The sequence below is a fragment of the Fukomys damarensis genome, unplaced genomic scaffold (assembly GCF_012274545.1).
Source record: "Fukomys damarensis isolate Sample0158 unplaced genomic scaffold, DMR_v1.0_HiC HiC_scaffold_9, whole genome shotgun sequence".
Lineage (NCBI taxonomy): Eukaryota > Metazoa > Chordata > Mammalia > Rodentia > Bathyergidae > Fukomys > Fukomys damarensis.
Window position 1 is genome coordinate 36,773,749 of NW_022900921.1, and position 26,754 is coordinate 36,800,502.

Consider the following 26,754-nt stretch of genomic DNA (forward strand, 5'->3'; position numbering starts at 1 on the left):
TTTTTCTTTTCCCCTATTACCTTTCCCCTACTCTTCCCACTTTCCCTACACCTTTAGCCCTTTTCTTCCTATTTCACATTGTCAATTATCTCATTAGGATCTTATGTGCTATTATAGTTTATTCACGCCAGAGAAGCTATTCAGTATTTACACATGTGACTTATTTACTTCACTTAGGAGTATATCCTCAATATGTATCTGTCTACCTATGAATGAATCTAATTTCTCATTCTTTATGGCTGAGTAGTATTCCATTTTATAGAAAAAAACTTTATGGCCGAGTAGTATTCCATTTTATAGAAAAACCACATCTTCTTTATCCAGTTTCCAACTGATGGGCAAATGGGCTGTTTCCAAGTTTTAGCTATTACAGACTGTGCCGCTATAAACATAGGTGTGCATATATCACTGTGATATGATTCTTTTAATTCTTTTGGAAAAATACCCAGCAGAGGGATGGCTGGGTCAAATGAAACCTCTAGTCCCAGATCCCAAAGGGCAGTTTTTAGTATTTCAAGGAGGTTTGAGGTTGTTCTTGAGTTTGGAACATACGAAGCCACCGCACAGTGCACTAAGCCACACTCACTCTCCACGGCCTCTGCTTAAAGAGAAGACACTTAGGCCTTTGTCTGTCCTATAGCTACAGATTTAGGCGTTCACTAACTTCAGTACACTTTGCAGAAATCTCATTTTGCAGATCACTTTTAATGGTCACATTTAGTTCCTCAGAAAATCACAAGACACTTACCTACAGGTGGTGAGAACTACATGTCTGCCCCACATCTAACCCCTCTGCTCCCACTGATCAAATTTTTTGCAGTACTCTCTTTCATCATTTTCCCTTTAAGAGCTGTTGCTCTTTTCCCACCAAGCAAGTAATAATGGTCAATAACAAAAAAAGAAAATGCATAACAATGCTTAGAATAGGAAAATTGAAATTAGGGGCCACTGACCTTAACATATTTTATATCCCAGGTTCATTTTATGGAATTTTGTTTTGAGACAGGGTTTCACTATGTAGTTGAGACTGAGCTACAACTTACTATGTAGCCCAGGCTGGTCTCTAACTCACAGCGATCCTCCTGCCTCAGCCTCCCAAGTGCTGGGATTACAGACATATACCACCACACCCAGCTGAAATTTCTTGAGGCCTCCCACTTTAAATTACTGATTCATTAAATCTTCCTAAAATATTCATTGGGGAAAACATATTTATATATCTTGATATTTGATCCAGGCTACAAGAGAACATTAAAGTTGAATATAATATACTAGGATTTTGTAATAGGAATAACCAACGTAAAAAATATGAAAGCAGGTAGAGATGATCAGAGACCCAGGGTACAAGCAGTATCAAGAAAGCTGTCATGTACACAAGGAATAAAAAAATATGTTTACAGAAATCATAGCAGAAAATTTCCCAAGCATGAGGAAAGAACTCAACATATAAGTAAACAATGCTACAGAATACTAAAAAAAAAAGCTACAATGAAGAAAGAGGCTCACCACAACGCATCATAGTCAAAATCTCAGATATTTAACAAAAAGAAAGAATCATAAAAACTGTCAGAGAAGAGCGAAACAAAAATCATAGATAAAGATAAACCTATTAGGATTACAGCAGACTTTACAACACAAATTTTAAAGGCCAGGAGAGTTTGGAGTGAAACATTAAGGGAAACAACTTCTAACTCAGACTAACATATCTTGAAAAACTCTTTTAAAACTGGAGGAAGGGGCTGGGGATTTAGCTCAGTGGTTTTGCCACCTGCCTTACAAGCACAAAGACCCAAGTTTAATCCTCAGCACAAAAAAAAAAGGAGGAAAATCCCAAAAGTCAGATGGAATGAATACATCAATCACCACTAGGAGTTAAACAGAAAAGTAAAATAATGAATAGAACAGAAAAAGAACACAATGGCAAGAATAAGCTAATAATTTTTAGTAATAACTCTCAATATAAATAGCCTCAACTTTCCAATAAAAAGACATAGACTGGATGAAGAAACAGAATCCAACAAATTTATCTAACTCAAAAAAATTTATAGACTAAAGATCTAATAATTCATAGACTAAATCTAAAATGATAGACCAAAAATCAAACAATGAAAACCAATATTCCATGTACAAGGAAGCTGAAAGCAGGCAGAGGTAGCAATTTTATTCTCATATGAGTAAACTTCAAGCTAAAACTGATAAGAGGCAAAGGTCACTATATATTAGTTAAAAGCAATTCAACAGGAAGAGATAATGATTGTAAACATATATGCACCAAATGTTGGGGCACCCAACTTCTCAGACAAGACTGCTAGCCATGAAAACGAGATAGATTCAAACACAATCAAAGTGGGTGACCTCAATACCCCATATTCAGAGACAGATCAACTAAACAAAAAATCAACAAAGAAATATCAGGGCTGAGCCTTCAAACAAATGGACTTAATAGATATTTACAGTGTGTTCTACCAAGCTACAACAAAATACACATTCTTCTCAGCAGCATACAGAACTTTCTCCAAAACAGACCACATACTAGCCCATAAAGCCTGCATAAATAAGTAGAAAAACAGAAATGATCCCATAAATCCTATCAGATCATAGCATGCTAAAATTAGAAATGAACTGCAAAAGAAACTACAGAACTTTTATGAACAACCAGACAATAAATAATATACTCCTAGACACTCAAGTAATAAACAATTTCTAGAATCAAATAAAAATGCCAATACAAATTCCAAAACCTAAGGCACATAATGAAAATAGTCCTAAGAGAGAAATTTACTCTTGTGAATGCATACATCAGAAAAACAGAGTGAGCTCAAATAAATAATCTTATGATGTACCTCAAGAAATTAGAGGAAGAAGCAATAAAGATAGGAAAGGAAGAAGTTAAACTATCATTATTTGCTGATGATATGATACTCTACATTGAAGATCCAAAAAACTCCACCAAAAAACTTCTAGACTTAATTGACAGATTCAGTAAAGTATCTGGATACAAGGTGAATACCCAAAAATCAATAGCCTTTCTATACACAAATAACAGACAGACAGAAAGAGAAATAAGGGAAAAAATTCCTTTTACAATAGCATCCAAAAAAATGAAGTATCTAGGAATCAATCTAACAAAAGAAACAAAAGATCTCTACACTGAAAACTACAGCACTCTGAAAAAAGAAATCGAAGAGGATATAAAAAAATGGAAAGATATCCCCTGCTCCTGGGTAGGAAGAATCAACATAGTGAAAATGGCCATACTACCGAAACTGCTATATACATTCAATGCAATGCCAATTGAAATTCCAACACTATATTTCACAGAACTAGAAAAAAGAATCCAAAAATTCATTTGGAACCACAAGAGACCTAGAATAGCAAAAGCCATTATAGGCAACAGTCACATGGCACCAGGTGTAACAATTCCCAATTTGAAACTATACTACAAAGCCACTGTGATAAAATCAGCATGGTACTGGCAAAGAAATAGGCCTGAGGATCAATGGAACAGACTGGAAGACACAAAAACAAATGCAGATGTACTCAGCTACCTCATCTTCGACAAAGGAGCTCACCATCCTCAGTGGAGGAAAGATAGCCTCTTTAATAAATGGTGTTGGAAAAACTGGATATCAACCTGTCACAGATTAAAATTAGACCCTTATCTTTCGCCATGCACTAAATTAAAATCCAAATGGATTAAAGATCTAAATATTAAAACAGAAACATTAAACTTGCTGGAAAGTAAGTTAGGCAGAACTCTGGAAGACATTGGTATAGGAAAAGACTTTATGAACAAATCCTCAGTAGCACGGGAACTAGCAGAAAGAATCAACAACTGGGATCTCATCTTACTAAAAAGCTTCTGTACTTCAAAAGAAACCATTAGCAGAACTAAGAGACAATCTACAATGTGGGAAAAAATTTTTACCAGCTGTACCTCAGACAAAGGACTATTATCAAGGATATATAAAGAACTCAAAACAATCAGTCCCCCCAAATATAAAGACCCGATCCAAAAATGGGCATCCGAAATGAACAGACATTTCTCATACAAAGAAGTGAAAGCAGCAAGAAAATATATGAAAAAATGTTCCACATCACTGGTCATTCGAGAGATGCAGATGAAAACAACACTGAGATTCCACCTCACCCCACAAAGAATGGCTGCTATCAAGAAATCACACAATAACAAATGTTGGCGGGGTTGTGGGGAGAAAGGAACCCTCCTCCATTGTTGGTGGGAGTGCAGACTAGTGCAACCACTATGGAAATCAATATGGAGATACCTCAAAGAGCTTGGACTGGAGGTTCCATTTGACCCAGCCATCCCTCTGTTGGGTATCTTTCCAAGAGAACTAAAAGAATCATATCACAGAGAAGTATGTGCACCCATGTTTATAGCGGCACAGTTTGTAATAGCTAAATCTTGGAAACAACCTATTTGCCCATCCGTTGGAAACTGGATAAAGAAGTTGTGGTTTTTCTATAAAATGGAATATTACTCAGCCATAAAGAGCGAGAGAATAGATTCATTCATAGGAAAATGGATACATATTGAAGATATACTCCTAAGTGAAATAAATAAGTCCCACATGTGTAAATACCAAATAGTTTCCCTGGTGTGAATATTCTGCAACAATGCATAAGATTCTAATAAGATTACTGACATTTAGAAATGGGAGGAAAGGAGCTAAAGGTGTAGGGAAGGTGTGATACGTAGGGGAAGAACAAAAAGGGAAAAGAAAAAAATGTGAGAGAATGAAAAGATGAAAATAAAGTGTTTGTAGATGGGGAGGGGAGGAGGGGGTGAAGGGAGGGCAGAGGTAAGGGGAAAAAAATGAGAATCAAGACTTGCCATGTAAAGGTACATGATCCCAACAATGAATGTAACTGTACTGTATCCCTAAATGTACCAATAAACTCAATTAAAAAAAAAAAAAAGAAATTAGAGGAAGAAACAATTCAAACCTAAATCTAATACAAGGATGGAAATAATAAAGATCAGAGAAGTTAATAAAATTGAAACTAAGAAAAAAAATCAATGAATCAAATCTGGTTGTTTGAAAGCATAAACAAAATAGAAAAAAATAATCTTAATAATAAAGATCAGAGAAGTTAATAAAATTGAAACTAAGAAAAAAATCAATGAATCAAATCTGGTTGTTTGAAAGCATAAACAAAATAGAAAAAAATAATCTTAGCCAAGCTTACCAAAAGAAAGAAAGAAAAGACACATACCAGTGAAATTAGACATGAAAAAGGTGAAATCACAACAAACATACCCAAAATCCGGGAGATCGTTAGTAGCTGTAATGAAAATTTATGTTTCAACAAATTGCAAAATCTTGAAGAAATAGATTTAATTCATGGACACATACCAAAACTGAACCAAGAAGAAAGCAAAATGCTGAAAAATCCAATGAGAGATAATGAAATTGAGCCCATAATTAACAGAAACAAAAACAAAAAAAAAACTCTAGCAACCAACAAATAGCCCAGGACTTTTGGGCTGATGGATTCACTACTGAATTGCACAAGATCTTCAGTGAATACAACCTCAGTGCTCCTCAGCTCTTTAATGAAATTCCTGGAATTTCTTTAGTGATAGTCCTCCAAACTCATTCCTAGAGGCTACCATTGCCCTGACTCTAAAACTAGATGAGGACCCAAATAAAAAAGAAAACTACAGGGCACTCTCTTTAATGAACACAGATACAACCGTCCTCAACAAGGTACTGACAAACAAAAATGCAACAAATCATCAGAAAGATCATACACCATGACAAAGTAGGCTTCATCCCAAGGAAGCAAGGATGGTTCAACACATGAAAATCAAAAAATGTAAACCGTCACATAAACACAAACAAGGGCAAAAATCACATTATCATCTCAATTTATGCAGAAAAGGGCTTTCACAACATCTAATATCCATTCGAGGAAAAAAATCTGAAGAAAATAGGTATAGAAGCATCTTATCTCATACACTGCCAACATCATATTAAATGGGGCAAAGCTGAAGGCTTTCTGTCTGAAATCAGAAACAAGATGGGGAAGTCTACTACTACACAACTTCCATTCAATATAATACACAGAACATTTGCCCCCCCCCGCTTCACCTTGTTGAGATTTCTTGGTGTCTCAGTTCTTTATTTCTGCATCAACAACACTGGGGCTTATAATTCCAATAATGAACCCAACAAGAAAATATAAGGAAAATAATAACATTCACAATAACAGCAAGAAAATTTAAATGCTTGGGAGTTAATTTAACCAAGGAAGTGAAAGATTTCTACAACAAAAAACTGCAGTACTCTGTAAAAGGAGTTTGAGGCATACATCAGAAAATGGAAAAACACCCCCATTCCTGAATAGGCAGAACCAAAATTTTCAAACTGGCCATACTCCCAAAACTGATATATAGATTTATGCAGCCCCAATCAAATTATCAATAGCATTCTTCACAGAGCAAAGAATGCAATCTTAAAATTCACATGGAACCAGAAAAGACCCAGAATATCAAAAGCAATCCTGTATATCCAAAACAAAATAGGAGACATAATCCTTTATTTCAAGGTATTTTTAAAAACTACAATGATTAAAACAGCATGGTACTAGCAAAAACAAACAAGGCAATGTCAACAGCAAAAAGACATGTGGAGTAATAAAACAGAATAGAGAAAGCAGAAACAACTTTAGGCACATTCAGCTGCTTGACCTTTAATAAAAGGGCCAAAAACATGGGCTGGAGGGAAAGATAGTCTCTTTAATAAATAGTGCTGGAAAACTGGCTATCCACCTGCAGAAGATCTAGGCTAGACCCACATCTCTTACCACATAATAAACTCAAATCAAGAGTTCAGGTTCTTAGATGGGTGTGGTGGCTCACGCCTATAATCCCAGTGCTCTGAAGGCAGTTTGGGAAAGAGGACCACAGTGAGTTCAAAGCCAACCTGGGCTACATAGTTCAAGTCCGGAACTACAAAGCTAGATCCTGTCTCCAAAAAACCGAACAAACAAAGAAACAAAGAGTCCAGGTTCCTAAATATTAAAACAGAAAAACAATCTGCTAGAAGATAAGGTAGGTAAAACTTCTGAAATCATAGGCATAGGCAAAAACTTTTTGAATAGAACTCCAAATGCACATGAAATAACATCCAGAATTAACAAATGAGATTGTATTAAATTTTAAAATCTGCATAGCAAAGAAAAAAAACAGTGAATAGACAACCAATAGAATGGAAAAAAAAATTGCCAACTGCGCCTCAGAGAGAATTAATATCAAGAATATGCAAAGAACTAAAAAAAATTAGACCCTCCCAAGAATAAAAGACCCAATCAAAAAAGTGGGCAAGTGAAATAAATAAACAGTTCTCAGAAGAAGTACATAAGGCTAATAAGTACATTATAAAGTCTTCAACATCACTAGTCATTAGAGAAATGCAATTTATAACAACACTGAGATTTCTTACTCCAGGAAGGATGGCTATCATCAAGAAATCAAATAATAACTAATGATAGCAAGTCTGTGAAAAAAAAAAACTATTCTTTGTCTTTGGTGGAATGTAAAATAGTACAACTACCATGGAAATCAGTATAGATATTCATCAAAAAACTTGAAATAGAAATTCAATTACACACAGCTATTCCCCTGCTAGCTATCTTCTCAAAAAGGTTAAAGTATGTTATAGGGATACATGCATACCCATATTTATAGAAACACAATTCATAATAGCTAAATCATGGAAGCAGCCTATATGTCCATCAACAGATAAAGAAATTATGGTATTTATATGTAACAGAGTACTACTCTGCTATAAAGAAGAATAAATTTGAGTCATGCATAAGAAAAATGGATGTACCTTGAATTGAGGATGTTAAACTAAATCAGACAAACAAGCTTAAATATCTTAAGGTTTCTTTTATATTAGAAACCTAAAGTATAAGTAAATCAAGGAGAAAGATAAAATAGATGAGGGGAAATAGGGAGATAGATATTTGACAAATAGAAAGGGGACAGGGCCAAGGATGTAGCTCAGTGGCACCATGCCTGACTGGCGAGCACAAGGTCCTGAGTTTGAAATAGGAAGGCACTAAGAGATGTTGGGATGGTGGAGGCATGGAGGGGATGGGGATATAAAAAGAATTAACATGGTTGTGTACATGTGCCAACTACCCACAATGAATGTATTCATAATGTACCACAAACATATACTAATATAAAAAATAGAAGGCTGTCAGGGAGCCATCAAGTCCAAACATTAGATTGGAACTCTCAGCCAAGATTGTAATCACTCACTGAGTGTATTAATAAGCTTTAAAACATCAAGGTGCAAAAATGTCAAGTTACAGAAAATCCAATAATACAAACTTGTTTAAGCAAAGTAGAGAATTAAGTGGCTTAGAGTCAATATAATACATGACTGCCTGAGAAACCACAATAGGTGTCACCAAAAGATCTCCACGTGCCTGCCTCTCTTTGGCTCTGCTCTCCACTGTATATCAGCTTCAACTTTAACAGTCACCTTCAATATTTCATAAATGCCTGGAATTTCTAGACCATAAGGCTTCTTAGACTTCCACCCACAATAACTGACGTATGTGTTTGTTACCTGGTAGTCTACAGAGGTGCTCCCCTTCTTGCTCTGAAAAGACTTGCTTCTGTCACATGCCCAACTTTGGACCACTGACAAGGGCTTGTTAAACACATGTTACAAGACTGGCTCATGTGCTCCATCCCTGCAGAAAGGAAATAAATTCAATGGTCACAAATGGATAAGGGATAGTTCTAAATAAATACTCACTACACAAGCATCTTGGATCTTAACTCTATGAGAGTGAGTTTGTGGACAATAAGTGGAGTCTCTCAGGAGACAGAAATCATTTTACCAAAATTGTTAGCAAGGTTAAATCCTAGTTATCACAGCAGGGACAAGAGGAGACTTGGTTGAAATTCTGCAACTCCTTCAGGTCAAGTTCACGAATTGTCTGTTTCCAGGACAAGTGTGATCATGTCAGTATCTATGGCAGAAGGCCCTGCAGAGGCAAGCCTAATGTTTTCTGCTGAAGAATTAAGTAGACTGCAACCAGGTCCTTAGTGAGAAAGATTAGCTTCCTCCAGTTTTCTTAAACCTGTGGTCTCTTCATTTCCTTGACAATTGACAATAGAGAATATCAAAAAAGAGTGCCATTTCGCTCACCTTTCATGAACTTTCCTTCTGAAGAGATCACTGGTTCCATACAAGGTCATAAAAATGTCACAACTATACAAATTTGGCCCAAACTACAAAATAATAAGTAAACAAACTAGGCCAAATTAGTAGGAGAGCAACTGAATGCCTCCATCAGGGTTCTGAACATGTTTCTTATCTCAGTTCCTACCTAGACATGTAATTCCAAAGCCTGAGAGAAGGGGACTCAATGACTGGCCTTGTGTGTCAGCTGGGGGCTGCCTCATAGATGGTGAGCATCATGACAGGCCCAGATACTTGAAATCTTCAGTTGCCAGAGGAGAGGTTCCCTGCAGCTATTGCCAGGCCTAGACAAAACAGAGACTCATGTGAGCAAGCAGCTAAACCCGAAACTTACTGAAACTTACTTGGGCACAGAAGGAGTGGGTTGTGTTCTGACCCCAATTTCCACACAAAGCTCAACTCGAGCATAAGCAAGGCAAGCACAAGCTTACCACCACTGGTGCTTCAAAGAGAATTGTCAATGATCTTATCCTCCAACACCATTACCATCTGGACCTTCTGTCTTTGCTGGAATAGGTTCTCTAGCTCTGCCTGAGAAAAGGCAGGTCTTTGTTCCAGCCAGTCAGTGGTGACTCTTCTCCATCCTACATGTTCTACAAAGTCTGAATTCCATTCTAGTAAACTTATTTTTCATTTAATAGTCATATTCCAATTAGATTTGGTTTTGGGCCAGGGATTTAGCTCAGTGGTTCCACCACCTGCCTCACAAGTGCAAGGATCCAAGTTCGATTACCAGTACCAAAAAAAAAAAAAAAAAAAAAAAAGATTTAGTTGTATATCCCTAAATTGGTTTGAAAAAGTCTTATTCTGAACTTAAGTGTATGCCTCAGTAGATTGCACTATCATTCCTTGTCTAAATATTAATTTTCTGCGATGCTTAAAGTTGGATTTGTTTCCAAAATCCCTTGCAATTTCAAATTATTTAATACACACATTGATTAAAACATCGAAGCATGTACTGATATTTAATTTGAATGTGTTTATGTGGTATTCCACCAAAAAGTGGCATATCATTTAAGACACAAACAAAATTAAATAATTTTTGAACCTGCTTTCCACTAGGAGAAATGTCAGTGACTTCATTAGTTTTTACCTGAGGCCATGGGTGACATACTTGTTCTCAGGCCTAGCCCAACCCAGGAAGTAAGCAGGTTTCTAGGAAGCATACCCAGGTTTGATCCCAAATTTCTGTAAGGTCCTCCAAACTGCACCCTTAGGTTCCAATATGCTCTGTACCTGGACTCCTCTAGAGTAGAATTCCTGTTCTCTTGCTAATTACTTCCCCATCTTCTGGTGCTTCAGTTGTTCTACCATCAACCAGATGTCCTTTCCAAAATCTTCCTCAAACATATCTTGTTTTTTCATTTCCTTGTCCATATGTTCTTTTATACTTTTTTTATATCATACTGATGCACCTAAGTTGCACAGAGACCATTTATATTCTTCTTCCAACTACAAAATATTATAGCACATCATGTTCCAACTGCCTGCTCATATTTTCCTTGCTCCCCTAAAGTGTAACTATGACCTACGCTGCTTATAGTTGTTAATTATGCCTTTTCTGACCACATAAATCCAGGACTGGGTCACATTGTTACATTCAGATTTTTTTTTCATATGTAACAGGTAATCAATAATGCCTTTATTAGTTTTGCTTTGTTTTCCTAAATAATTAAAAATGGAAAATTGTCATCATATTGTGAGTCTAGACATGCAGTCTTTCTAAATATCTAGTGGTTTTACAGTTTTTCAGACCGTAAAAGGAATATTGGTTTATTACTCATCTAAATGCTAACTTTCCCAATCCTGCAGATTGCCACCAAACAATTCTTGCTTCAGAGCACAACAAATACTGACTTAATGGGTCAGTTGTGTTTCTCTGTAAGGTAGAAATGTCTTTGAATTCAGTCTCTGAAGTCGCTTCAAAACTGGATTCTGTGGGGTGTGGTACTGCACACACCTGTTTAATTCAGCTCTCAGGAGGCTGAGATGGGAGAACCACATGAGCCCAGGACTTTGAGACCAGCCTGGGCAAGGCAGCAAGATCTAATCTCAATAAAAACATGGATTCAGGTTACCTATGGTTTCATACACCCCTTCATATACAACCCTGATCCCTTGGCATGTGCATACATGCTAGTTTGATAATGCATATAGACCAAGATTCATATTTTTCAGAAGAAAATCATGTGATCTGTTCAACTGAACATAAATAAATACAACTGACAAAGTTCACTTCCTTTGGCCACTTTTTAAAATCACCTTAGTTTCAATTTTTATACACTATGAAATAGGATAGCTTTATTTCCCTATGCATGTATGTTGCAAATTTAAAGTTTTTTCTTGACATTTCTGAAAGAAAATACCAATTCCCAGCTTCTGCAAATAAACAAAATATATGATGTGATTTTTTTCCTAACTTTACTGAAAATATACTAAATGACCTACAGCCATATCTGTAATTAGTTACAATAACATGAACACAACCAATGAAACTTATTTATTTAGTTTCACCTCTAGATCTTACCTGTAAAAGGAGAAGAACAACAGAGCATTACATATTTAGGGTAAAAGGAAATTTTGCTAACTTAAATCAACACACTTTTTGGTGTCCATTAATTAGAAAATTTGTATGTTTATTAAGATCTTCAAATAAACAATATAACCCCAAAATTATTTTAATGAGAATTTATAGACATTTACATGGAATGGAAGACAAAATGAAACAAATGCTAGTTGACCTGAGGATATAGGTGTTTAAAAATAAAAATGTGGGCCGGGGATTTAGCTCAGCGGTTCGGTGGCCTGCCTTGCAAGCGCAAGGACCCGAGTTCAATCCCCGGTATCAATCAATAAATAAATAAATAAATGTGGTTTTTAATATACAGTAAAGTTCTACAAAACAATAGTATGAAAAGAATTACAATGTGGTTGGTGGGAAAATGAATAGAATAGTTATCAGAATGGCAAATGTCACAATTCAAGAGATCATAGTTATAAAGGAGTCTACATGTCCTTGTTGGCTGCATGATATCCTGAATATTGGACACAGCCCCCTCTGCAAAGAAGGGAGGAATAAAGGTCCCTTTGAAAAGCACGATAAAGTCCCTATAGGATTTGGGGGCTCTTGAAACAAGCTGCACGGCAACAGCTTGCCTCTGCTTCCTGCTTCAGTGAAGGTTGTTGGAATATGAATTAGAGGTACAGCACTGGAAACATTTGCAAGTTCATGTTAAAATTTGATTTCCCAACTCAAGAATACAGTTGATGCAGAATTCATTCCAAGTAATATTTTAAAGGTGCCCTACAGAAAAGCTTAGTGCATGAAATAAACACCAACCACCTTTGTTCCTATGAGTAGTCTCATGAGAGGACAAACAAAGTAGATTCCATCAGTACTGAGTTAGAGACAAGAAAATGTCTACAGAACATGGCACCTCATCCACGGCCATATTACCAGACAATGTCATTAAAAGTTATGTCTGGAAAGTTTTTCAGGTCAAAATTCAATCATCCACTCTAATCACTTACCACTTATAATTTTAACAAATCATGTTAATACCTTCTCTACTGTTATAAAATCATTTTCCAAGCCCAAAATGCATTCTTGTTTTCTCCCATGAAAATACATACCCAAAAAACAAATAACAAATCTGAAAACTGGAGAGTAGGGGAAAGTGTATACAATTATTTTGTATAACATGTGATACAGATACTGACTACCTATATCTGTCTAGGAGGACTTTGTTGTATGGCTCCATTCTCCTATTTCCTGAATTTTCAGTTTCTAATTTAATTGTAAGACACAACAACTTAATAAGACCTTTTGTAGCAATGATTATATAATTACATTTTTAAGTAATGGGAAAATACTAGACAATTAGTAACTCCTTTATTCTTCAGTATGATAATTAGTTTGAATACAAATGCTTTTCTAATTCAAAAGTCAAGACTTCTCAGCAAGCAATGAGTTTTCATAGCATCTTGATGGCCTACTGTTCATGAGTCATACTTTCAAATCTATTCCTATTTAGTATTTTAGTACTGAGAGTAAGAAAAACAGAAAGGAAGAGAGAGGGAAGGGTAGACAAAAGCTAGCTCTATCCAGGAGTGGTTGGTCATGTCTACTATATAATTCTATGGCCTAAAATCTGAAATAATGAGCATTTGTGGTTTTGAGTCCACACCATGGTATAACATTTTCAAAGGCATTTACATGACACATAGTGCCTCAGTCCAGTAACACAGCTGAGTGACCACAAGACAAACTGACACCTTGTGTGCATAGACAGGTTCATATGTCACATAAAATGTGCCTTGCATTTTAGTCTTCTTATTATTAGAGAGGTCATTTCTTTTGACATTGATCAAATATAATGTCTCAGTCTAGAAATGACTCTGCAATATACACATAAAGGGAACTAATAAGGTTATTATGCAAAGTGAATGTTGTGTGAATGGACTTTGAGTTACAGATGCACTCTATAAAAAACTAACAGCCTCCATCTGGCGATCTGGTAAACAGAATTCTAAGATGGCCTCTAAATAATGTCTGTCCTAGACCCCAGAAGCTGTGACTCAAAAATGCCACACAAATGAGTGTTTGTTACATGAGAGAAGAGACCTGAATATATAATCAAGATTACTAGTTAGTTGAATTTAAGATAAAGAAATTATTCTAAACTACTGTGTAGGCTTGATGTAAGAACACAAGCCCTTAAGAGCAGGCTAATTTTTGTGGTTGGTGGCAGAAGAGGAAGGCAAAGGGGAAGCCCAAGAGATTTAAAGTAGGGGAAAGATTCAATATAGAGTGTTGCTAGCTTAAAGATAGAGGGGCTACTGGAGCAGGAAGGAGGTCCAGCCAACAGCTATTCTGGAAATGGGGATCTCAGTCCTTTAAAAATCCTTTAAGAGGTGTAGGGGGAAATGGGGAAGATAGGGGAAAGGAAATAAGGGAAAAGAAAAAAAATGAAAAAATGGAAATAAAGTATTTGTAAATAGGGAAGGGAGGAGGGGGTGAAGGGAGGGCAGGGGTAAATGAGAACCAAGACCTGTCGTGTAAAGGTACAAGATCCCAATGATGAATGTAACTGTACTGTATACCTAATATGTACCAATAAATGCAATGAGAAAGAAAATCCTTTAAAATCACATCAAAATGATTTTCATTCAGGCCTTGTTTTTTGCTAAAATTCACTTATGGCATATTATATCAGAGGCACATTCCCACTTTTTCAATGATTTTGTCAATTTGGTTTATTAATATCTCCTTCCTTTACAAAATATCATCCCCAAAGTAGTTAGTCCCCTTCCCAAAAGGCAAACATTTATCCTTATTCATCCAGAATCAACTAAAGGACCAGGTGCAAAAATATGCAACTGAAGATGATCAAAAATAGACAAAGACCAACCTCTCCCTTCAAAAAGATTCAAGAGATGCAGTATGGAGGATCACAAACAAGAAAATGCCCATTTACTTAGGTATCACAGATCTTGAGAAGAAACCCAGAAAATAAAAGCCAGAAGAAAGTGCAGATATTCAAACCACAGCAGAGAGAGAGAGAGAAAAGCCTTATCACGGCTCTCAAGAGAAGTGCTGTGAATTTGTTCATTGTTTTAGTTCACCTTTAACACAGTCCTCTGGATACATAAATGGAAGCAAAGTGTAATGAGTAAGTTTAGAAAGTGAAAATACAGGTTAGAAAATACCAAACATTATACTGCTTATTCTAATCTAGTGGAGAAAATCAATGAGAAAGCATTTGTTCTGTGTTTTCTTGCTAACATTAGTTCTTTAGCTAATCCAGCATCCCAGGAGCTGGGATTTGTTTTTCTTACTTGTGTTATTAATTTATTAGTGCAAATTTACACCTGTCAACACAGATTTACAGCAGTGAAACTACTCACCACAAATATTAGAGGCTTCAAGGACACACAGTTAAGAATATGAAACACTTCAATTGCTTTAGTCCTTGTTAATATGTTTGCATTTCACTTATATGAAAAGATAAATAGCCATAGTCCTGCATGAAAAAATATTTTGATATACTTCTGATTTTTCATTCTACTTTTCCTACAAAGTCTAAAGTTATTTTTATCTGCAAATCACTGCTTCTAGTCACAGCTAATGACGTTGGTAATTCGGCCTACATGAGACCATTAGAAAAAACAGGGCTAAATTTCACTCCCTACCTTGGAGTACTTCAACTGCAAAAACTGTTCATGTGCTTTGAAGTCATATTCACTCACACTCTTTTTAGTATTTTCATAGAAATTGTGTGTCTCTGGATTACAGGTGAAATAAAAGATTCAAGCTTGGGATTAAGCCATATATATATATTTCGGCCTACATGAGACCATTAGAAAAAACAGGGCTAAATTTCACTCCCTACCTTGGAGTACTTCAACTGCAAAAACTGTTCATGTGCTTTGAAGTCATATTCACTCACACTCTTTTTAGTATTTTCATAGAAATTGTGTGTCTCTGGATTACAGGTGAAATAAAAGATTCAAGCTTGGGATTAAGCCATATATATATATATATATACTCTTTTCAACCCTCCACCCCACCCTATTTACAAAGACTTTGTTTCCATTTTTTAAAATTTTCTCGTATTAATTCCATTCCTTTCTTTCCTTTCCCCAATCCTTCCAACTTCCCCTTCTGCTTTGGACCTTTTCTTCCTATTTCACAATATTTATTATGGCTTTTGATCCTTATTTACACTTTTAGTTTCTCACACCAAAGAAATTATTCAGTATTTACACATGCATCTATTTATTTCACTTCAGAGTATTGCCTCAATGTGCATCTATTTAGCTATAAATGTCTCTAATTTATTATTCTTTATGGCTGAGTAGTATCCCATTTTATTTTTAAAAACTACATTTTCTTTATCAAGTCTCCAGTTGATGGGTATTTGGGTTGTTTCCAAGTTTTGGCTATTATAAACTGTGCTGCTATGAACATGGGTACATAAATATATTACTGTGGTATGATTCTTTAATTCTTTTGGGAGGATACCCAGTAGGGAAATAGCTGAGTCAAATGGAACATCTTTGAGGTATCTCCATATTGATTTCCATAGTGGTTGCACCAGTCTGCACTCCCACCAACAATGGAGAAGGGTTCCTTTCTCCCCACAACCCCACCAGCATTTGTTATTGGTTGATTTCTTGATAGCAGCCATTCTTCCTGGGGTGAGGTGGAATCTCAATGTTGTTTTCATCTACATCTCTCCTATGACCAGTGATATTGAACATTTTTTCATGTGTTCATTTGCTGCTTTTACTTATTTGTCTGAGAAATGTCTGTTTATTTCAGATGCCCACTTTTGAATTGGGTCTTTAAATTTGGGAGGTCTGATTTTTTTTAAGTTCTTTATATATTGTAGATAGTAGACCTTTGTCTGAGGAACAGCTGGTAAACATTTTTCCCACATTGTGGGTTGTCTCTTTATGCTTTTGGTGGTTTCTCTTGCTGTGCAGAAGCTTTTTAATAAGAAAAGATCCCAGCTGTTGGTTCTCTGTGCTAGTTCCCATGCTACTGAGGTTTTGCTCATGACATCTTTTCCTACACCAATGTCTTTAAGAGTTCTACCTAACCTTTCTTCCAGCTGGTTTAGTGTTTCTGTTTTAATATTTAGATCTTTAATCCATTTAGATTTTAGTTTAGTACATGGTGAGAGATAGGCGTCTAGTTTTAATCTTTGGCAAGTTGAAATCCAATTTTTCCCGTACCACTTACTAAAGAGACTATCTTTCCTCCAGTGAGAGTGTTTGGCTGTATATTAATAGAAAGTAGGAGATGACTCTTGCTGACAAGAACTATTCAAGGTAGTAGAAAGAACAAAACCCTAGGCTTGACTCCAGGCACAACCTTCCATTCCTACTGTTCCTCACCTCCTCCAGGCTCATCTCTTCCTGCCTGGGTAATTGCACTTGTCTCTAACTGCCTACCGATCTACTATTCTAATCTATTCCAAGTCATTTCCCTGCCATATGTAACCCTACAATACTTTGCTTTCCACTACACTGCACCTTTGTATACAAGCTTTTGATGGCATAAGAGACAATGAATAAAAAAGTCAGGAAAGCATATAAGAAACCCATGTCCTGCCCACTTCCCAGCTCTCTCTAGCCTCTTCTCTGGTTAGCCCTTCACTCTGCCACCTTAATTAGTAATTCAATCATACTGAGCTACTTACCGTTACACAGCACATTTGGCTGTGTTTTACTCTACATTTACTTCTCTACCTCGAACGTTTTACTTTTTCAGCATTTCCCCTTCCCGATTCAACTTTTCCTGATTCCTAAGAAATTTCTTCTTATCTTTATCTTCAACACTAAAGTATCATCTTCTATAAAACATTTCAGCTTACACACACATTTATCCTAACCTCAATGGGTAAAAGCAACCACTGCTTTCCATTGCTGCCTCAGCCCCCTCTGTAGACTTCCCACAGATCTCCTACCATGAGGTTAATAGGTATCTTCCTTTCCGTATCTGTAACTTTGTATCAGACTACAATAAGGTAAATGCTATATTTCTTCTCTGTTCCCAGAACAGTCTTAAAGAGCAATAAAACATTGTTCAAAATAGAAAACCTCTGCAAGAAACAATTGCAAATATCAAGCAACAGTATACGAGGAAGTTCTTGTGTGTTTTTATCTTGCTCTGAATACATTCAACGCTCTCTAAAGTCACATGGTGTGGTGAAAAGTTTTAATGTCAGATAGGCCTGAATTAATATCCTGTCTCTTTCTACCTTCTATCTGTGAGAATGCACATACCTCAGTTCATTTCCCTGTAATACCTCCTTGAATAGTTGTATAAAGATTAAATGAGATATGTGATGCTATAACACAGTAGATACTAACAAAATATCCAATCTTGCCCCTCTTCCCTCAAAAGAAGGAAAAAGAGAATATTTGCCTAACTACTCCTGTAGAATTTGTTAAGGATACACTATTTGAGCTTTATCTCAAGTAGCAAAAAAGAATTTGGCAGACAGACTTTGATCGAAATTATCATCCATATGGAAGGGTAGCTTGAGCAGAAACAATTGGCCTGCTTGAAAATATCCCTGGATGTACCCAAGATCCAGCTACGTCATCCCCGGAATTAACTTCTCCTAATGGTATGAGAGTAACTGCACGTGCACGTAATCCAACTTCAAACAAACACCAGGAATACTGGAATAATATTTAGGAAAGATTCAGATTTTAGCAGAAGAATCTTCCCCAAACTGATGCTGAAGGGTATTGGGCTGATCATTCATTTACACAGAAGTACATACTATAATGACAGCAGAGTTGGCACAACAAAAATTACCACCATTTAAACAAACACAGGGTAGGTAATAATTTCCATGTGTGGATGATCTGAGTGTTAACAGCAGTCTAAAGCAATCTCATTTACTTTTATGGTTAAGTATTCAAGAAGCATCTTTTTTTTACATCTGAATGTTTTCATGACTGAACAGAGGCCAGTATAGCTTGGAAAACAATTCACAATGATGTGTAAAGTAGTTACATTTTCCGACAGGTCTGTTTGCTCAATTATTCCACCTATATTAATAGTTCAGTGGCATTTGATATATAATAGTCCCAATCCAATCACCCACTTCGGCTAGGGGAGAGCAAGCGCTATCCAAATGGAAAGGAGTTCAAGGATGAAGTTGATGACAAACTCAGGCCGTTGTGCTGATCACTTCCAGCCCTCGCTTGCTGTCACTGAGAGGGTACTGTTGGCAGGCTGATCTGCTATCACTCAATGAACTAACGCAAGTTCATTTTTCTTCAGATCTGCAGCAAGTTTGTGCTATCAGAAAACCAAAGCTACTGATACCTCTCTAATTCTGTTGAGATAAGTGGAGTGATGTGTAATTCAAATGCTGATTTGAACACAATAGGAATTTTAAAACTTTAAAGAGAATTATTAAGAATTGAAATTTGAAAATCCAAAGACAAGAGCAGAAATGAAGGAATATAGTTGTTGAAATATTCATTTTTAATGTCAACTCATTTGGTTTTTTCCTCATATGTGGATGAGTGCAGCTGACTGAATTGGGATCCCTGCTTAGCCTCTTGAACACTGTGTTCTAATCTACCGACAATATGCACATTACACTTTGAAATGTTGAGTCAAACCCTATCACTTTTCCTGCTCAAACTTATCTAATGGCTTCCAGCATCACTCACAGTAAAATCTAAAACTCTTCACTAAGACCCATGAGTCTCTGCTGAACTTTCCAGCCTTACTCCATCACACTCCTTTTGCACACTCCAACTCAGGCATACTCTTAAATCCTTCCAAGTTACTAAACCAGCTCCACCCTGGGCTTTCCACTGCTTTCCTCCAGCACATGGCCACTCCCTGCAGACTCTCTCTTCATTCACCCTTTGTTCCTGTGCCATCTATTCAGAGAGGCCACCCCTAGCCATAGCTAAAGTAGAAATCCATACTTACTCCCTTTTCCTGCTTAAGTGTTTCTTTTCAGCCGTCATCACTGTCTCAATTTAGAATATTTTTCTAGCTGTTTGCTGATTCATCTGTCTTTGCCATTACAATACCAGCTGCAAGACAATGGGAAATGCTGTACCTGAGGGCCTAGAACACTGGGTACCAAATGTCACACACTAGAAAACTGTTGTAGAAAGGGGATGGATGGGAGGAGAGTTTCTTTGCTTCAGTGTTTGTGTCTGTTGCCCAGACACTCTCTCTCTCTCTCTCTCTCTCTCTCTCTCTCTCTCTCTGTCTCTCTCTCTCTGCTAGAGATAGTAACATCAGGAAAAGTCCATGGCTTTGGAAGTATAAACCAGGATTTAAGCCCTATCACCAGCACAAAGTAATGTTTTGACTTTGGATGAGTGTTTTAATCTCCCTGATAAACTTTATAGTTGCTAAAGTTTTAAATGCCCATATGTATTAAGCTAAGCACAGGGGGAATACCTGAGAATACCTCAGAAAAATCACAGAGAAAATTAACTTAACTAACTTTCATTTTTAAAACTAGCAAAAATGCATAACCAATAAATATTAGCACTCTGCCCATATCTCCTCTACTGTATCATCCCACACATGCTCACTCAGGGCACCTGGGATAACCTGCAAAATGCCGGGCCGCTGCTGTAAGACTACAAAAGCATTCTGTGATCTTCTATGAAGAAGAAAAAAGGGAAAAGAAAAAAATATGTGAAAAGGAAAAACATGGAAACAATGTCTTTATAAACAGGGAGGAGTGGAGGGGTGAAGCCAGGGCTGGGGAATGGGGAAAAATAAGATGAAGATAGGTCATGTAAAGGTACAAGATCCCAGTGATGAATATAACTGTATTGTATATGCAAAATGTACCAATAAATTTAATAATGATTAAAAAATAAAGAAAAAAAAGAAGGAAATAAGGAAACTCAGGTGAAATCAGTTTGAGAATGGTAACACAGCATACAAATTCAAGGGACTATCGCAGCCTTTGTAAAAAAACTTATTATAGAATAAGGTTTTAGCCCTTTTCATCAAAAAGGCAGCAAGGGCAGAGAAGGAAGTGCCTGCCCCTCACCAAGCCGAAGCCAAAGCAAAAGTTTTGAAGGCTAGACAGGCAGTGCTGTAAGATAAACTATATGACACCCACCTCCTACTCTCAAGACACTCAAGCCCAAATACCTCAAAAGAGCACACCCGGGAGAAAAAAGTGTGACCACTGTGCCATCTCCAAGTTCCCCTGAGCATGGAGTCAGCCATGAAGAAGACAGAGGACAACACATTCGTGTTCATTGTGGGTGCCAAGACCAACAAGCACCAAACCAAACAAACTGTGAAGAAGCTCTGTGCATTGACACAGCCAAAACCCATACCCCAACCAGGCTTGATGGAGAGAAGGAGTGATATATGCAACTGGCTCCTGACTATTGTGCTTTGATGTTGCCAATAAAGTTGGGATCATCTAAACTACGCCCAGTTGGCTAATTCTAAATATACATCTTTTTCACCATTAAAAAGAGAGAACGAGGTTTTGCGTCTTGACCTTCCTATCAATTAAATTAGTGTGAAGATAGTCCAAGTACAGATGATTCTGGGATAAAGAATAAGCCATCTGAAGGTAAAGCAGGAACAAAAACATGAAGAGTGTCAAGGGTAATGACTACAGGTAAGAAAGCCAGGGTTCTTACTGGGCAGAGATTCCAGGAAGCTCTCCATCAGACTCATAAAGGCTAGAGTCTCCATCTTTTTCAGAGAAAACCTGAAAGCAAGCAACACAAACAAGCACTCAGTTTCCCATGGCCATCTTCTTTTCTGCTGCTATGGGGCCACAATCAAGACCTGGGAAGATGAGGAAAAATGATACAGTGGCAGAAGCAAGTAAAACATAAGCAATGGGAAATTTTCATTCATATTCATCATCACCCTATGTGGACTTTCCTGAATTACCTCTGCTGAGAACACAGCACTGTAGATAAAGGAGCTAACATTTCTCTGCATTCCTCCAGATGATGGATGGTGGACTTGGACTAGACCATCCTATACATTATCTCCTTTTGATCCTCACAGAAATCCCAGTAAGCTTTCTTTTATCCCCATATTCTAATAGAAAAAAACTGAAATGAAGAAATCTTTTGAATGTATTGAAACAAGAAATAGTATTTAACTATAAATCTGTAAAAAACAATCTCTCGCATTTTGTCCTACAAGTTTGTATCATATAGTGTTTTCATAAGCACGCCTCTAAGTTTTTCTTCATCCATGCACCTTGAGAGACAAATAATACACATTATTTATCTCAATATATTACAGAAGAAGTTGCAGCTAAAAACAACTGCATGATTTATCTAAAATCACACAACCAATGGATGCCAGAACTAAGACTTGTACACACTTCCCTATTCTGAGGACCAAGTTATTCGCACTAAGGTGATTCCCTATTTCTCAACGGAGGACTCATTTGTTTGTGTAAACCACATGTGTTTTCCAGTTTAAGCCTGGAAAGGACATGTCCTAAGAACCTCCTTAGAATATCCTAATACCCTAAGCCCCATGAGTTATCGGGGGTCACAAAAGTCAATGATTCTGCAAAATCTCATAGGTTTGAATTTATTGAGATGAGTATATGTGTGTCTGTATGTTTGTGTGTTCTTTGATTTTAATACTGCACTTGATATTAAAAGAAAAAAATCTCAGTGGCTCACTTCTCACTCAGGTAAAAATTCAAAGAGGGACTCTGGGTACACCACAATTCAGGAAACCAAACTGCATTCAATCTTGACTTGAGTATGCTCTGCACCCAGAAAAAGGAGACAGAAATGAAAATACGTTTGGACGCAGAGGAAGGAGTACTCTATGGCTGCAAGCTACTTCACAATAGCAGCTGCACTTCAATAGAGGCAAAGCATGAATTGTAGTGACTAAACAGTTATCTTGGACATGTCCTGATAACATCACCAATGATGAAATAAATACTGACTGTGAGATAAGGCTCTCATAATCATAAACTAATTTAGATTCTTTTTCATAGTCATAAGCAAAGATGATATTTCAAAATAATACTTGCCTCTCGTCTTTGTTCTTCTGAAGCATGCAATTACTAAGAAACCAACCTACATTCATCCTCCATGGATAGTATGTTCTTAATCATTATGGAGTATGAGATCACCTCAGATGCACTTTCTCTTGTTTTGTAAACGTAGACTCTCAGGACCCAGGTGCAGTGATTTGTATATAAGTTCTCCCAATGCCTCAAGCCAACAGAACATACTTTGCAAAACACTGGCATAGAACCATGTCATTTCATGATTGGTGATCACAAAATGGCTTCTTACTACATTTAATAGAAGAGAAAAGCATCAGCATTCCAACATCCTCATAAAACCCTAGCAGAAGTCATCTCTGGGAAGGAATAGAAAATCTATGTGGTTTCAGATTTTTCACATTGAGACAAATGCCCACTCCCCCAAAGGGATTGTTTTGCTATCCAGGCTCTGTGTTCTGGTCTCCTGGACACTGTGAATACAACTTAGGCCTTCACAGAGATTCAGCTAACTTCAAATGGCAGGAGTTGCCTTACAAGGACAAAAGAGACAAAGATGGATTGAGCAGATTTGTACCTAGAAAAAATAATATCTGTGTTTAATAACTTCTATTCTACCTAAAATACTGCAGCTCTCTCTAGATTAGAGAGAAACTAGGGTATGTTATATGGGCAGAGCTCAAGCTATGAAGCAGTTGTTGCTCATTAACCTTGAGTAATACGACATCTCATACATCCATAACACAGCTAACAAATCACTTCTCATATTAGGTGGTTTTCCCAGACGTTTTCAAACTATTTTAAGCTTAGTGCAGAGTCCCAGAAACAATTCTGAATGTTATCAGTGATGATGCTGAGAAAAGAATTCAATGTATTTTACATTTGGGGAGTCATTAAAAGACTGTTTTATTGGGGGAAAAGGAAAAATAAGTTAAAATTTAGAATGCTTGGCTTCATCCTGATTGCCAGATCTTGCAATTGTTTATTGAGTTAGATAGGATAAAAGAGAGACAGACAGTCAAAGAGCACCTGAATGTGCTCAGGCAGCTCAGGCAAAAGTGAAACTACTTAATTAAACCTGCAATAGTGCCCGGCATTATGGGCATCAGGGACTTCTGGTTGGGGCAAACCATATTTCCCCTACCTTTTCAGGGTCTCCATATGAATGATCCTTTAAATACTGGGCAAGGTAACCCAGTAAGTCATATACCTCCTTCTCAGAGTCCTGGGAAACTCCAATGCTCCCACATGTTTGGGTTAGCTTTTAATTGGTGTGACAAAATACCTGGGAAAGTCAAAGAAGTAAAGGTTTATTTTGATTCATGATTTCAGTTGGTTCAGTCCATGTCAGCGTGTTCCATTGCTGTGCACCTTTGCCAAGGAAGAATATCATGGAGGAAGAACACGGTAGAGCAAATCAACTCATCCCAGGGCAGCTGCAAGGCAGGGGTGTGGGGGAGCCAGAGAGGAAAACGAGGACCATATATAGCCCAGGATCATGACCTCCAATCTACTTTCCTCGACCAGGCCCCATCACCTCCCAATAATTCCATCAAATTTTTATCACATCAATGGATTAATCCACTCAACGAAGTTAGAGACCTCATGATCAATCATTTCCCTAAATACCTATTAGCTAGCAGCCAGCCTTTAGCACATGAGTTTTGGGGACATTTCAAATCAAAGCTATAACAATGGTAGATCCAAATTATTGTCCATAAAATTCAAGGTCTTTAAAGCTACTGGTGTCACCACAGCTCTGATATCATAGTCATGATCCTCCAACTATCCTTGCAGGTCTAATCAAACAATGTGTTGCTTTCCCACAGCTCTTCCACATGTCTAATCTACCCACATCCACAATCTTCTCTCTTCTTTCATATGTATCTTCCAGGCCTTTACCTACAAGGAATCACAGTGTATTATCTGTCCAATACCACTGCAACCACCACCAGGTAACTGACTCCAAAATCAACTTCAACTTCTCTTAACACCTTGGCACTTCCACACCCATAGTGCAGCCAGCCTGGATAATCACTTCCACCTCTCCACCTCCCAATTTCCTAGTCACTCCAGGTTCAAGCACAGCAGCTGCTTAACTGGGAATCAAACTCAGGGACTCATACTTGCCAGGCAGATGCTGCACCACTGATCAACATTCCCAGCCCCTCATCTGGGCAAGTTCTTGTTTCTTTCTCCTATCTCCAGTTTCTCCTCCCTACCTCAATTAAGGAAGACAGGCGGGAAAGACAAAACCAGGCACAATCTGTCCATACAGCCTGGGGTTGCCTAAAGCAGATCTTACTCTCACCCTTGCGTCTTCTCCAAAGTCTGTGTCCCTATTCCCAGTCCTTCACCCCTGCTCCTTGCTCTTTGCTCCAGACTCCTGTCACTTACCATCTTTTCATTACCTCGACATAACAGGTTTTTCAGACAGGGACACAGAAACTGGTTCACACCCCATCACATGACCCTTGAGCATGGAAATCACCTGTTGATTATGCAAGGGTGAAGTCTATCCCTTCTTCAATTTTCTCTCTTCCTATTTCTCATAATCAAAGCTCAGACACTTTCTCTAAAATACCGTATTCCCACATTCACTAGATCACAGCTCCCTACATCTGCCTTCCTAGCATTATGGCACTTTTAGACACTCCAACCTAGTTTAACTATGCATTTCCATGGGTGAATATGTTGGAATTTGAAGTCAGATAGAATAGAAATAAAAGCATCAATTGTCAAAAAGAAAAAATTCCAACCCTGAATAAGTTGAGTGTTAATTATCCTATTTCTTCAATTTTCAGCTCCTCTGTGTTCTTTGCCACTATAAACAAGGTTGCGCATATATCACTGTGGTATGATTCTTTTAATTCTTCTGGAAAGATATCCAGCAGAGGAATAGCTGGGTCAAATGGAACCTCTAGTCCTAGTTCTCTGCAGTATCTCTATATTGATTTCCACAGTAGTTGCACCAGTCTGCACTCTCACCAACAATGAAGAAGGGCTCCTTTCTCCACACAACCCCGCCAGCATTTGTTACTGGTTGATTTCTTCATAGCAACCATTCCTTCTGGAGTGAGGTAGAATCTCAGTGTTGTTTTCATCTTATGCATATTTTATCTTCAGGGTTACCTAAATTCTTGCTAATAACATCCAGTCTATCAAAAAGATTATAGTTTGTTAGACATGCATGAGTTCATGGAAATAATTTTATTTCATAAAAAGAAGGGCAATCACTTCTCGGCCTTTTGGCTAATATCAAGTGTAAAAAGAAGGGCAACATTAATTTGTATGAGTTGTAAGAGGTACTGTGTCATGTGTTTGGGGCTGGGGATGCTCAGATGAGCCAGGTCATTGGGGATGTGACCTGGAAGGATGTATAATTGTTCATGGGTCCTCCTTTCTCTCACTCTGCTTCCTGGATGTTGTGAGTTGAGCACTTTTCCTTAGTCATGCCCATCTACCATGCCATTTCTGCCTTGGAGCCAACAAACCATAGAATGAACCCACTGGACATGTGAGCAAATAACCCCTCCTGTTAAGTTGTGGGTATCAGGTATTTTGCCCCAGTGATGTGAAAGTGACTAGTACAGAAAACTGGTATCAAAAATGGAACTGTTGCCGATGCTGTACTGGACCACGTGGTCCAGAAGTGGCAAACTAACTGATCTGGTAGAGAAATTTCAAAGTAGCCCAATATTCAGGCTCAGACATTGGTACTAATGGCTGCTTTCAGCCAGATTTGCAGTGAAAACTAGATCTTCAGTAGAAAAAACAAAGATTAAAGATTGGAAAAGTTTGAAGTCTCACCAGAAATGAAGTGAATGTAGTTGGGTTTGGGAAAACATGGCTGCTGAAGAGATTACCATTAAAAAGTAGCCATGAATTTTGCATCAGCACAGCATAAAAGATTACCTGAGAACATCTGACAAACCAGCCAGACCTCATCCTTCACGGCTCAAGGGTGTAAAATGGTAAAC

At 37.4% G+C, this 26,754-nt stretch overlaps 2 long non-coding RNA genes across 2 annotated transcripts in view; both read right to left on the reverse strand.

The window, feature by feature from the left end:
- The window catches only part of LOC117285380, a 92,196-nt gene extending 83,466 nt beyond the window's left edge, over window positions 1-8,730 (reverse strand). The window contains exon 1 of the long non-coding RNA XR_004516425.1: window positions 8,610-8,730. This is a non-coding gene — a long non-coding RNA (uncharacterized LOC117285380). The remainder of the gene's footprint in view (window positions 1-8,609) is intronic.
- Window positions 8,731-9,439: 709 nt separating this feature from the next.
- Window positions 9,440-26,754, reverse strand: part of LOC117285379 — a 217,551-nt gene continuing 200,236 nt past the window's right edge. Inside the window, exon 4 of the long non-coding RNA XR_004516423.1 lies at window positions 9,440-9,535. This is a non-coding gene — a long non-coding RNA (uncharacterized LOC117285379). The remainder of the gene's footprint in view (window positions 9,536-26,754) is intronic.